This window comes from Schistocerca gregaria, chromosome 2, assembly GCF_023897955.1.
Source record: "Schistocerca gregaria isolate iqSchGreg1 chromosome 2, iqSchGreg1.2, whole genome shotgun sequence".
Classification (NCBI taxonomy): Eukaryota; Metazoa; Arthropoda; class Insecta; order Orthoptera; family Acrididae; genus Schistocerca; species Schistocerca gregaria.
In genome coordinates, this window is record NC_064921.1 from 648,605,234 (window position 1) to 648,616,186 (window position 10,953).

A 10,953-nucleotide genomic window follows, 5' to 3' on the forward strand; every position below is an offset into this window, starting at 1 on the left:
ATTATCATTATTATTCTTGATTGTTATAATTATTTTTATTGTTATAATTATCATTGTACTACTGTTATAATCTCAATTTTTTTTTTGTTTAACATCAATACTGCATAATACGTTAAATGTCCTTAATGTTCCCAGAATGAGATTTTCACTCTGCAGCGGAGTGTGCGCTGATATGAAACTTCCTGGCAGATTAAAACTGTGTGCCCGACCGAGACTCGAACTCGGGACCTTTGCCTTTCGAGTCTCGGTCGGGCACACAGTTTTAATCTGCCAGGAAGTTTCATATCAGCGCACACTCCGCTGCAGAGTGAAAATCTCATTCTGGAAACATCCCCCAGGCTGTGGCTAAGCCATGTCTCCGCAATATCCTTTCTTTCAGGGATTGCTAGTTCTACAAGGTTAGCAGAAGAGCTTCTGTAAAGTTTGGAAGGTAGGAGACGGATACTGGCAGAAGTGAAGCTGTGAGTACCGGACGTGAGTCGTGCTTCGGTAGCTCAGTTGGTAGAGCACTTGCCCGCGAAAGGCAAAGGTCCCGAGTTCGAGTCTCGGTCGGGCACACAGTTTTAATCTGCCAGGAAGTTTCGTCCTTAATGTTATTTAGAAACTGTTACTCGTTCAATCTGAGTATGCCTGGTTAGGTGTAAGAGAGGGCCTGAAGGCCCTAATCTTGCCAGGTAAAGTAAATGCATAAATAAATAAATAAATATATCAGAAGAGACTGCTGTATAGATAATGTGCCGCATTAACGCTACTATCTTTCTTGCAAGAGTCCAGAGAGACAATGCCTCGCCGCAGACCAGCCGATGGTCGTCCGTATCCAGCACGCTGCATTGCTGACACATAGGTGAATCCGCCAAATGTATTGCGTCCCTTTTATCAGTCGTAGGGTATTTTCGGTTCTCGACAATGTACCATGTTGATCTGACTGAGCTACCCAAGCACGACTCATAGCTTTACTTCCGCCTGTTATTTGAAAGGAGTCATTTGAAAGCATGTGTTGTACGCTTTTATAGTCGAGAAAATGTTTTGATTCTGGAGTCTCCCTGGTCATCTAACGCAAAAATTCACGCAGAATGGTGCGTCCAGCGGTAATCGATTTTTTCCATTCTGGAATGTTCCACAATGATCTGGAATGTTCTGTGATTTTCCCGAAGGTTCTGGACTCTTCCCGAGTATTCGAGACAATTCCCAAACAGTTCAGAACACGCTGGGTCACTTCGAAACATTGTAGAATGTTGTGGGATGCTATCGAATACTTTTGAATGTTTCTCCACTGTTCTTTTTGTTTTCCCAGTTTGATTCACAGCGGGCAAGATTTCCTCTTCTTTCCCATTTGGGCATTGTCTAAAATATAAATCAAATTTATTAATAAGTATACTATGTATACTTTACACACTTTTCACTTTTTTTATTTATATTCAGTCACTGTATCAGTTTGACTACTCGCACTTCACTTATTCTTGTTATTCACTCTCTGCACTACTTATTCGGGTCCTCTCTTCGTCACTGGCAAGAAACTGACCTTCGAAACCGCAACAGGTCTTGCTTAATGCACCTCTACCAATGGGTAGCCCCACCAGTGGTGAATTCCAGAACATTCCAAAAAGGCTTTGAATGGTCCACAATGTTTCAGAACATTCTGCAACATTGGGGAATGTTCCGGAATGTTCCACAATGATTGGGGATATACTGATATGTTCCCCAATGTTCTGAAATCTTCCCGAATGTTCCAGACTATTTCCGAACATTCCAGAACGTCCCGAACCATTATGGAACATTCCAGAACATTCTGGGATATTGACGAATGCTCCAAAATACTCAAGAACGTTCTCGGATACTCTCGAATGTTCTAAAAATTTCTAGAGAGTGAAACTTCCCAGACCCTGTTTTTTTATGCACTTCATGTAAAAACGGCAATAGAGGGCTAACACACTGTATAAACCCCTTGATCGTACCCGGACTCGTTTCTGAGTTTTAGCGGCACACATATAGCACGCTTACGTTTATAATACATAATGATGTATGCGTACAAACAGAGATGAAGTTCAATGTCCACACAAAGAACTCCAGTAAAATGCTAAATGAAGATTGTATACCCCTTGTGTAGTGTGACATAAAATTTCCTGTCTATTTCAGTCGTTTATTGCGCTTTGTATAGCTTCCACACAACGCCGCGAGTTCTGCACGTGGCACAAAGATTGTGTATCCTTACAAAAAGATAAGGTTCCACATGCCTTTGCAAAGGTAGTTGGAGGTGTTGAACATGGTGCCAGTGAATTTACGATAACATTTCACTCAGCAGGTATTACTACCTATTATTTCTCGATTGATTCATTTTATAGCAACATTGCAACTGGAATGTGTGGATATTTCTGCTCCACAATTTTCAGGTATAAGAAGCAGAGTTTCGTCTAGCAAAAACCCATTTCTCAGCCTCAGAGCTGTTAAAACAATGTAGATAATGTTGATAAGGGAGTAGCTACACTAGTTGCAAATAAACCAAAGTACCTCTATTTTTAACGAAAACTTTGTCACCGGTGAACTTCTGAAGCTTAATGTCGTCTTCGACAAAGCAAATCTCATTTTAAGTGGCGATTTTCGATAATTCCAAGACGTCTCTCTTCATTCTCCTACGTGTTCCATGCCTATCGACCTCATAAAAACATGAGAGTGTACCAGCAATCAAACTAAGTCCATCTGCACCAAAGGCAATGATGCTAAACATTTCGCTTGTATTGTGTACGATAATACCCTCCCATACGTTACAGGCATCAAAGTTGTAATATGAATGAAAGGCACGAATGAACAATATTACAGTGTTTTCCCATTGTGTAACAACGTCAGTGATAATACATCTCGGTCCGCTTTATATCAAACGTTACACACAAAGAAGCAGACCCTGTTGGAGGGGAGAGTTCTTGTTTTTATCTTCATTTTTCCAAGCTTGAGAGACAACCTAACATGCTACGGAAAAGAATAATTCCTCTATCCATATCTCTCTCTCTCTCTCTCTCTCTCTCTCTCTCTCTCTCTCTCTATCTGACAGGTTTAAAACACGTATGTTTGAACACTATGTCCTTTAATATTAGTGATACAAGCAACTGGTGTAGGAATTAGACCATACAGATCGCATATTTCATGTCCAAAATCTCGCAAGAAATTCCTAATTTCCGACCTCCTGGATTTCGTAAAATCATAATAAGCTCTTTAAGGAATTGGAGATTCAGAGACGTTATGGCAAAATTTTCCAAAGAGTATTTGAAACCAGCGTTATTTTAGCACGTGAATATTGCTAGAAAGACTGAAGAATCACGAATATAAGAGACGTTGTAGCACATACGTGAGAAACACCCTTCCGAACCATTCTCCCTGTATAGTGCAGCACATCCAATTACGTCATTAACCGAGGACCTGCCAGCAGTCACTGGCCTCTCTTGCAGGAGTGTGGATGGGTTTTATATGGTGATTTGATGGAATGCCACCATTCATATCTCTGACCTTCGAGTCATTTTAACATTACACCAGAGGTATGTACGTGCATACAATTTTGCACATTGGAACTTAGGTGTAATACTTTAGCCATCAAGCTTAAGGTATTAATGGATCTTTGTACACCGGTAGTATTTCAACACCGAATGGATTACAGTTACTAGAGAGAGGGAATCTATAAATTATAATATTGTTGCATAGAGACTTTAAGCATCACACATTACTCATTATGTATCATGTTTTATTGGATCTTAAATAGTATCCTTGCACCAGGTAGATGACAGTTACTGAAGGAACGGAAACTCTAGTCTCTCTATTATATATTATGTTTTTCCCTGGAGGTGTTATGGATTATGCTTTTGGCATTAAGCGTAGGCATCATAATGCTTTATTCAGTCTTCTACACTCCAGTTACATAGGCGATGCAGTTTTAGGGGTAATTCGTTACAGTTGATGGGATAATTCGACAGCCTATTGGGTAAGTTAATACACAATTGGGAAATTAGTTAAGACAGTTTTAGGGCAAGACGAAAAACTTTTGGGGCAAATTGATACAGTTTGAGGGTTAATTTGATACAATTGGAGACAAGCTAATACACGTTTGTAGTAAGCTGATAAATTTTAATGGGAGTGATCACTGATGGTTATGAAACATTAGGCTCAGTGATGAACGTCGGTCTGTGGTCAAGAATGGTGAGTGAAGAGTAGGGGCAATGTAGTAGACATTAACTGTTATCTGTTAGCTGTCAGATGTGAGGTGTTATGCGTTAGATGTAGGGAGTTAGGTGTTAGGGGTCAGGTGTTAACCGTTACCTATTAGATTTTAGATGTTACGTATTAGGTTTTAGCTTTTAGGCATTAGATGTTAGGCGCTAGGTGTTACGTGTCAGCCATTAGCCATTAGGCATCAAGCATTAGCTGTTAAGCATTTGCTGTTAGCCATTAGCTATTATGTATCATGTGTTAGGCAGTAGGTGTTAGCTTTCAGCTGTTAGGTATTAGACATTAATGTGAGGCGTTTAGCATTTTACTATTGAGCAAATAGTATTTCAAATTTAACGTTTATCATATATTGTTAGTAATTAGCCCACATTCAAGAACTTAAATTTCTTTTAATATTGCATGGTAAAGACGAGGGCAATGGGGTAATAGTGCACAGAATTTGTCTGTACATAAATAATGTAACTTGTCACCATTATATGCTGGACATTAGGAATATTTTTGACTTTCAAGGAAATAACTGTGCTTTCAACGTGAATATCTTTGACTGCCTGATAAATGGTGAATATCTGTTTCAATTGGGGGTGACATAATTTGCTACTAGAAATCAGCGCCATTTTACGTAACATTTAAATACTATGCTTTGGTTGGTTGCAAAAGACGAGGAGAAGCTCTTAATTGGTCTATTTCACTCACATCTTACAATTGCTGAAAATAGGGAGGGCAAGGGAGGCTTGGGCTGATGTGCATGTCAGAAATTAAGTAATTTACACCGTTTTAATACTATGCTTTGACTAGTTGCAGATAGACGGGGTAGTATGTTAAATAGCACCTACAATTGGTCCATTTCAAAAATCTTGTTGTGTTAAGATTGGATGCAGATAATGATTGCGAGGGTGAGAGGTTATTTTCTTTTTTGTTTAATTTCCCAGGGTGTTTTCTAATACTACACTCTGAAGACATGAGGGAGCAGGGGGTGTTAAGCACACATATAATGAGGGGGAGGTGATTTAAATTTTGCATTAACACAATTGCACCATTTTTGGGATCTTAAATATTTTAGTGCCGCACTACGATTGGCTGGATATAAATACGGCACTGTGACTGGCGGGGGATATGGAGAGAAGGATACTTTTTCTACTAATGTGATTTGCCTATTTCATCCGTCTTGGATTTTTTTAATACTCGTTATTTTTTGGCTCTAGATAACGTTTGGGAATGGAGGGACAGGAATGTGGTTTTCCACTGATAAGGATGATGATGCCATTGACATTTTCATCAGTTCAAGGTCATCGATGGAATCGTGCGCGACCTCGAATAAAAGTTCAGTGATCGAGTTCAAGGACGGGTAGTGTGTTTGTAGGGATTGTGGCGGCGATAGGTAGTATGTTCCTATACTATTCTGTTGTGTATAGAGAAGAAGCAAAGCTAGAAAACTGTTGTTAAAAGCAGAGACACCTGCAGAGGATCCATCCTGCTGGGACAGGCAGCTAATCGTCAACATTTCTAACTGATTGGAGGAATGCATAGGTCGTGTAGTCCACGAGAGAATGAGTTAGCTTAACAAACCTCATTCCACTGACACATGAGCACAGCTCCTCAGTTTGCGGCCCTAAGAGATAGGACTAATAGAGAAAATGGAGAAGAGGCAAAGAAGAAAAATGCATTACGTCGCAGCCTCATTCAGCGAAAGAGCCACTGGCACACACAACCAGCTTCAGTGGCAGATGTTCGAAGAGAGTTTTCGTGTATCAGGGAGTGGTTTGCTGCTAAAATTATGTGTTGGTAAGTATATTGCTCTCTATTACACGAACTTTACTCCATATACTACTGGCCATTAAAATTGCTACACCACCCAGATGACGTGCTACAGACACGAAATTTAACCGACACGAAATTTAACCGACACGAAAAAGATTCTGTGATATACAAATGATTAGCTTTTCAGAGCAGTCACAGAAGGTTGGCGCCGGTGGCAACATCTACGACTTGCTGACACGTGGAAAGTTTCCAACCGATTTCTCATTCACAAACAGCAGTTGACCGGCGTTGCCTGTTGAAACGTTGTTGTGATGCTTCGTATAAGGAGGACAAATGCATACCATCACGTTTCCGACTTTGATAAAGATCGGATTGTAGGACTTGACGTCTTTGATCATCAGTCCCCTAAAACTTAGAACTACTTAAACCTGACTAACCTAAGGACATCACACACATCCATGCCCGAGGCAGGATTCGAACCTGGGACTGTATCTGTCGGGCGGTTCCATACTGTAGCGCCTACAACCATTCGGCCACTCCGGCCGGCTTGCCGTTTATCGTATCGCGACATTACTGCTCGCGTTGGTCGGGATCCAATGACTGTTAGAATAATATGGAATCTGTGGGTTCAAGAGCGTAATACGGAACGCAGTGCTGGATCCCAACGTCCTCGTATCACTAGCAGTCGAGATGACGCATCTTTTCCGCATCGCTGTGACGGATCGTGCAGCCACGTCTCGATCCCTGAGTCAACAGATAGGGCGTTTGCAAGACAACAACAATCTGCACGAACAGTTCGTCGACGATTGCAGCAGCATGGACTGTAAGCACGGAGAACATGGCTGCTGTTACCCTTAACGCTGCATCACAGAAATGAGCGCCAGCGATGGTGCACTCAACGACGAACCTGGGTGCACGAATAGCAAAACGTCATTTTTTCGGATGAATCCAGGTTCTGCTTACAGCATCATGATGGTCGTATCCGTGTTTGGCGACATCGCGGTGAACACACATTAGAAGCGTGTATTCGTCATCGCCATAGTAGCGTATCACCAGGCGTGATGGTATGGTCACCTATTGTTCGCATTGACGGCTCTTTGAACAGTGGAAGTTACATTTCAGATTTGTTACGACCCGAGGTTCTACCCTTCATCCGATCCCTGCGAAACCCTACATTTCAGCAGGATAATGCACGACCGCACGTTGCAGCTCCTGTACGGGCCTTTCTGGATACAGAAAATGTTCGACTGCTGACCTGGCCAGCACATTCTCCAGATCTCTCTCCAATTGGAAACGTCTAGGCAATGGTGGCCGAGCAACTCGTCACAATATGCCAGTCACTACTCTTGATGAACTGTGGTATCGTGTTCAAGCTGCATGGGCAGCTGTACCTCTACATGCCATCCAAGTTATGTTTGACTCAATGCCCAGGCGTATCAAGGCCGTTATTACGGCCAGCGGTGATTGTTCTATGTACTGATTTCTCAGGATCTATGCACCCAAATTACGTGAAAATGTAATCAAGTGTCAGTGCTAGTATAATATATTTGTCAAATGAATACCCGTTTATCATCTTTATTTCTTCTTGTTGTAGCAATTTTAATGGCCCGTAGTTTAGCTTAATATAAGAATGATAGCAACCCACATAAGAATTCACATTATTTCCTCCCGTGTATTAGTCTGGAGTGGACAGGAAAGGAGGCAAGTGGCAGTTTTACGCAAAGCACGCACTGTTCGTAAAGGAAAATTTTGTTTCGAAAATTGTGTTGCACGTACTGGTGGCAAGTGGTTAAAAATAGCTCAGGGGAGAGAGCCCATTTCTATGGCTTCTGGTAACCGACAAACTGAGCGTAGAGATGGCATTATGGTGACAGCTAGAGTCACAGAAGAAACTGTGCCCAGAGGCATTTAATTTCAGCATCTATCTAAACTTTAGGAGCCGTTCGGTGAATGATACCAATGGATGGTATCAAAGGACGTACCAACCGTAGTGTTTTCTAAGGAAATCTGGATTCTAGGAAGGCATACGGTCCAGCATGTTGAAAATGACAGTTACTTGTCTGAGTAACTCCTCTACCTGCGTCACTTTGTAGAAGCAGAGGGTAGCGGAAAGCCGCACTTTTTAACTTTCCATTTCAAGAAAGGTATGAACTGTTACTTAAACATTCTATCTTGGTGGACCGCAAAAAATTATTAGCGGGACGCTTGCAACACGTGGGCTGCTATTTGCCCAAACCTTGGAGAAACAGATTATGTACTGCCACACGATTTCATCCTGTTAGCTCATGACAGCACAAAAAATGATCTACACAACACTAAGGTCATCTGATACCCGTTGAAGCAGCACACTACTTGCTCGACACTGTAGGCGCAAAAGCGGTACCAGGCAGTCATGTAACCTTTTGCCACTGACTTCAGCTATCGCAGTAAAGTGGTGTGTGGTTGTCTGCCAGTCGCCTGTGAGAAATCAGCGCAGTAGTATGGATCGACGTGGACATGTGACAGAATGGCAGAAAGACGCCATCATATTTGCGCGTGGCTGTGAGCACACCATGAATGAAGTTACGCGATTTGTAGTTGCATCAAAATGGATTGTTCACAGTATAATCAAGTATGATGTACGACTGATAGCTAAGGAACGTGGCATTAGAGCAGTGATAGCAAAAAGAGTAAGCGATGGGAATCGGGGACGATTGTCATCCACAATCGGTTCCAGATACAACGGGCTTTTCTGAATGCTTGTCCGTCTTAACCAGTTTCCAAGCAAACATTCTGAATTGAACTGCTTGCAACGAACATTTGCAGTCGAGTACCTCATAACCAGTTTCCAAGCAAACATTCTGAATTGAACTGCTTGCAACGAACATTTGCAGTCGAGTACCTCATAACCAGTTTCCAAGCAAACATTCTGAATTGAACTGCTTGCAACGAACATTTGCAGTCGAGTACCTCAGGACAGGCTATGAAGAAATGACGAGACCACTAGGCAGGATATGAGATAAAAAAGAAATTTTAGTTACAGGGAACTTGATTGCACGCACAGGGTGGAGAACTAGTGACCTCATTGTTGGTCATTATGAGGAGAAATGTTTTAAAAGGCCAGGATTATAAGGTCACATTTCAGCAAAATGCTTGAAGATAGTGAATGGATGGTTTAGACGTAAGTCAGTACACTACTATGCATCGGAGCAGCCGACTCTTAAGACCAGTAATTTTCTGTGTGATAAGACAATGGAAAACAAGGCTTAGAGTTTTATGGGCCACTGAATGTGGATGACACTATTACTTGTTGATTTCAAGGCTCTACGTACACTTCATACAGAAGAATTAGTATATGAAGGGTTCGAGGATGTGAAGTTTTCGAGAGTGCGACTGCTAAGCTTGTAGGAGAATTGAAAACCCTTTTTCTATCTACTTAGACTGTCAAACAAGGGATCACTTATCAAGGCTGATACTGTCGAGAATGTTTATCAGCCAGTTATTCATATGGCGACTTTTGAAGCTATGGGGAGGGGGGGGGGGCGGGGGCAGAATGGAAGAAGAGAGGAGGATCCAAGGAGGAACGAAGATGTGTACAAACTGGTAAAGACTAAAAAGGAGGCCTATAATAAATGCCTGAGCACTTGGCTTGATAGAGACCAATAAATATAAAACATTCTGCGCTAAACGGAACTATAGGCGATTCCTAAAGCTGCAAATGGCAGATAGTCGGAAATGATATAGAAGAAAACGTTGATGATATTAGAGCAAGCAGAACTTAGAAGATACTTGTGCTGGGGAAACCTCGGCATCCAAAAATCCCCAATAACGACCTTAGCGTGTGGACTGGACTCCGCGTTTTGTATCGCACACAAAACAATTTATTCATAAAGGGTCTCTGAAATAAATCAAGCAAAAAAAACTTTACAAGAAGATTCTTCAGAATTAAAGTTTACGATATTAAAATAAGAATTCGTCAATATAAAGTTTTCAGGAAGGAAAAAAAATAAGTTTACAGGAAGGTCAAAATTTCTTTTGATGACTTTAACAATCACCACTTAGAGGGCAAGAGATCAGTAAGTAACCATTCATTTCACATTAAATAATAAATACCAATTTTAGTCGAATAAATACCAACAGTTCCCAAAATCTATTGTGATGATAACAGTCCCCAAGGGATGCATCGTACTAATAAAAAAAAATTCCGTAGAAGGAACAAGATGAAGGCAATTAAGGGCAACAACTCGATCCAGAAAAGGAGAGAATCACAGCTCCCGCGTATTAAAATAATTTTGAATAATAGGTGATAATCGCTGTTAGCGGGAGAAAGAGACACACCGGTACTCTTAGTGAATTCCACGGGCGAAATTCTTAACGCCCGTTAACATTTTTAGGAAAGCATCAACGTATGAACCTTTTTCTAGAAATATAAAAAATACAACCATAAAAATGTACCAGTCAATATACAACTCAAACACATAGTAATACGCGAATTTAAAACGCTTTTCTTTAACACAGAATTTAGTGACCGCTTGTCAAACACAAACTAGAAAATAAAATATTCGAAAATTGTGTAAAAGACTGAGGAGTAATGCAAAACTAGTAATGTTACCTTGTATGTGGATTTCTTGCACGGAGTGGTCTCGATAACACTGTGGCACTCAATGTTAGATGGACACAGTTAATGCCTCGATAGCCCTAACGCTCGACCGCGGGCGGAGGGACAAACAGTGTGCCGCTGGACTACGGCCTTGTGAAACAATGACGATCAGCTTCAACCGAGCCCGCACGTAGCAGTACAAGGCTCACAGGCCACCAAGTTTAGCTCAGCCATCTGGAGTACAAAGCATACAATAGTAAATATCAAATTACGGAGACGCCAAATGCGTGCACACAAAATCATATTAACGCATTTAAGTCCAGAACGCCGTAAGTGCGGTGACATAGTTTTCAGTCAACTTACAAAATACAAACTACAAACACATGGAAGCTACAGCCAAATCA

The 10,953-nt window shown here is 41.3% G+C and overlaps 1 long non-coding RNA gene across 1 annotated transcript in view; it reads right to left on the reverse strand.

Moving 5' to 3' along the window:
- The window catches only part of LOC126336620 (uncharacterized), a 69,569-nt gene extending 58,866 nt beyond the window's left edge, over positions 1–10,703 (reverse strand). Inside the window, exon 1 of the long non-coding RNA XR_007564983.1 lies at positions 10,562–10,703. This is a non-coding gene — a long non-coding RNA (uncharacterized LOC126336620). The remainder of the gene's footprint in view (positions 1–10,561) is intronic.
- Between the last annotated feature and the right edge of the window lie 250 nt (positions 10,704–10,953).